Here is a 3,709-nt window from a genome sequence, read left to right on the forward strand (position 1 = left end):
TCTTGTCTAGTTGTAGGACTTTGCATTTCTCCTTATTCAATACTATTCTATTAGTCGCCACCCACTGTTTAAGCTTTTCTCGATCTTTTTGAATACTCTCTCTCTCTTCCTAGTGTTAGCTATCCCTCCTAGCTTTGTGTCGTCTGCAAATTTGATCAGTTTCCAATCAATTCCCTCCCCCAGATCATTTATAAAAATGTTGAACAACACTGGGCCTGATGAGTGAAGCAAGGAGCCCACCAAATATATGCTTATCTGTATTTTGTAAGGTACAACCCGTCTCTAGCAAGCAGTCCATCATATAGGTAATTCACTCTAGAAATCCAAATCTTTGCTGACGGTACCACCAACTTAGCCAGTTGTTCACCTCTAGAATCCTGTTCCATCTTCTTATTCCATGGCCATCCAGTGGGAGGCTCCTAATTCCTTCACCTTCTTTCCCAGGTCTCCCAAGTCTCTGCTGATAGTTGCAAGGTCTTTTTTTGCGGTGTCATTTGTCTCTACATGTATTAATAGGAATGGGTGGTGTTCTGCAGGACTGAAGAGTCTTGACAGCCTATCAGACACATCTTTGATTTGTGCACCTGGAAGACAGCACACCTTATGAGGTTATGTCAGGTCTGCAGATAGCAGCCTCTGTTCCTCTCAATAGGGAATCCCCCACAACCAGCACTCTCCTCTTCTTCACAACACTTCTTTTTCTCCTACAAGAGGACTCTGTGCTTACTACACAGTTCTTTGTGGGTAGAGTCATTTCTTGCTGTACCTCTTTCTCTTCTGCTCTTTTGTTTGTGGGTAGAGTCATTTCTTCCTGTACCTCTTTCTCCTCTGTTATTTGTGGGTAGAGTTATTTCTTGCTGTACCTCTTTCTCCTCTGCTCTGTTGTTTGTGGGTAGAGTCATTTCTTGCTGTACCTCTTTATCCTTCTGCTCAGGAACCAGTTCCCGGCCCCCCTGTGTGAGAACCTGGTACCGGTTCCTGATCAGTATGGGTGCTGGCTGACTCCTGATCCTCCAGCTTCTTTGGGTCACATGCTTCCATTTCTCTGCTCCTGCAGGTACACTGGTCATTTCTTTTCCTTCAACATTTTGAAGACTTGCTTCTACTCTGTCAAGGAAATCCTGATCTTCTTTAATAAATTGCAATGTAGCTATTCTCTCATGAAGACTAGGCACCTTTTCCTCCAGTAGAGACACAAGCTTACATTTCTGGCTGGTGAAGTTTGGCTTTTCCTCTGGTCGGTCTGTAAATATATAGCATACGTTGCAGTTCACTATATGGCTCCATTCATCTTCCATGTTGTCAGTTGCTGGATCTATAATATTATAATGTGGGGGATGATGGGGGGGGGGGTTATAGTACTTCTCATAGCTAATGGACACACATAACTCTACCAGGGTCCCAACCAATAATCAGCACACAAGTCCGCCCGCCCCAGGAACATAGCAGAGATAGTGGAAGATTTGGGGTGCAGCGGCCATTTTATCATCTCTACGGAGGGGCGCTGCGTAAGATCCGGAGTTTAGTTCTTTCTGTACATTCTATATGAAGCCGCCATCCTTAAATACACACAATACTCTCCAACGTTCTGAAGCTCATTGCACAGAACTGGTGGGAAGGAGACAGCCAATCACATTAAGTCTGGAGGTGCACATTTGTTTCTTGGGTCAAGCCACACCCCTTTAATGTTAAGCAACACCCTTTGGCAGTATTACTGGGAGGGCTCACTAGAGAGCATTATTACTCATTGACCCATCACAGTAACGATGCCTTTTAACACCTTAAGGACGTGGCCCCTTTTTTTTCCTTCTATCTGGTTTTTCCTCCCCATTTTCTAAACATCACAACTCTTATTTGTCCGTCACTGTCTGAGGCTTGTTGTTGGTTTTTGTGGAATGAGTTGTATTTTTCAGTGGTTCTATGTAATGTACCATATAATGTGCTGAAAAAGTTTTATAAATTTCCAAGTACAGTGAAATGGGGGAAAAAACTATTCTGCCATCTTTACGGGTGGAGTCTTTATTCTGGGGATTGGATGATTACTACAATACCAAAACTATAGCGGTTTATTTTCCTGAACTGCTCTCAAAAAATAAAATGTCTTTGAAAAAAAATATGATTAGTTTTTGACAGTTTTAACATTCTTATTTTTCCATTGTCATAGTTTGTGCACGGCCTCGTTGTTTGCAGATCGTCCAGTAGTTTCTATTGGTACCATTCTGGGGTTCATACATATTTTTGATCATTTTTTAGTACATTTTCAAAATTTATTAAATTCTTGGAGGCAAAGTGACCAAAAAAAGCACAATTCTGGTGTTGTGAACAGCGCAGCCTACAGCTGGAAAAGATGGCATTGTCCAGGCCAGGAATGATCTGAGGATCATGAGAGTCAAGGGCTCAATCTTTGATGTCAGAGGGGTCCCCTCCCATGCCAAGATGGCTTCCTTTCTCTAGGAGAGAGGATTTTGTATCATTGGAGAGCCACTGTCACCTGGTACAGAAGTTTAATAGACCCGCTGGATGGTAGAACTACTTTGGCTTTCAATGCGCTAACACGGAATTTACAAGTTCAATAATTACAAAGAGAGAACCATGGAAATAAAGAAATATATAAAATGGGGCAGGATACAGGCAGGGGCCAGCAAACATAGTGAGAAAAGAGTGGCAAGGGAAGAGAAGAAAACAGACAAGGGAGAAGAAGCAGAGCAACAAGGAAAGACAAGAGCTGGACAATGGAGTAGAAGGAGAGTGACAAGCGAAGTGAAGAGAGGGACAAGGGAGAAGAAGAAGAGAGGGACCAGGGAGAAGAAGGGAAGGGATAAGGGAGTAGAAGGAGAGACAATGGAGAAAAGAGGGTGAAGTGAAGGAGGTGGATACGGTAAGAGAACAAGAAGGACAAGGGAAGAGAAGGAGAAAAACAAGGGAAGGAAAAGTACAAGGCAGTAGAAGGAGAAGAATAAGGCAGTAGAAGGAGAAGAATAAGACAGTAGAAGGAGAGGGACAAGGGAGTAGGAGAGGGAAAAAAGAAGGGAAAAGGGAGGAGAAGAAAAGCACAAGGGAGTACAGAGAGAGGGAAAATAATAAGAAGAGAGGGGTAAGAGAAGAGATGGACAAGGAAATAGAAGGAAAGGGAGAAGTCAAGAGAATGAGATGGACAAGGGAAGAGAATAAGGAGAGGGAGTAGAAGAAGAGAGAAAAGAAGAAGAGAGAGACAAGGGATGAGAAGAAAATTACAAGAGAGAAGAAAAGGACAAGGGAGCAAAAGGAGAGGGACCAAGAAAAGGAGAAGGACAAAGGAGGAGAAAGAGAGGGATAAGGAAAGAGAAGGAGAGTGGTAAGGGATGAGGAGGGGAGAGACAAGGGATGAGGAGGGGAGAGACAAGGGATGAGGAGGGGAGAGACAAGGGATGAGGAGGGGAGAGCCAAGGGATGAGGAGGAGAAAGCCAAGGGATGAGGAGGAGAGGGGCATGGGAAAAGAAGAAACAGAAAAGGGAAGAGAAGAAATGGACAAGGAAAGAGACAAAATGGATGAGGGAAGAGAAGAAACGGACGAGGGAAGAGAAGAAACGGACGAGGGAAGAGAAGAAACGGACGAGGAAAGAGAAGAAACGGACGAGGAAAGAGAAGAAACGGACGAGGAAAGAGAAGAAACGGACGAGGAAAGAGAAGAAACGGACGAGGAAAGAGAAGAAACGGACGAGGAAAGAG

General features: G+C 43.8%; 1 protein-coding gene across 2 annotated transcripts in view; it reads left to right on the top strand.

The window, feature by feature from the left end:
- The window catches only part of LOC136611277 (solute carrier organic anion transporter family member 1C1-like), a 33,677-nt gene extending 32,350 nt beyond the window's left edge, over window positions 1-1,327 (top strand). For both annotated transcript variants that reach the window (XM_066590736.1, XM_066590737.1), the window contains one exon: window positions 1-1,327. This exon is cut by the window's left edge and continues 915 nt beyond it. The gene's annotated coding sequence lies outside the window, so the exon portion shown is untranslated.
- The last annotated feature ends 2,382 nt before the right edge of the window (window positions 1,328-3,709 follow it).

This window comes from Eleutherodactylus coqui, chromosome 2 (genome assembly GCF_035609145.1).
Source record: "Eleutherodactylus coqui strain aEleCoq1 chromosome 2, aEleCoq1.hap1, whole genome shotgun sequence".
Taxonomy (NCBI): Eukaryota; Metazoa; Chordata; class Amphibia; order Anura; family Eleutherodactylidae; genus Eleutherodactylus; species Eleutherodactylus coqui.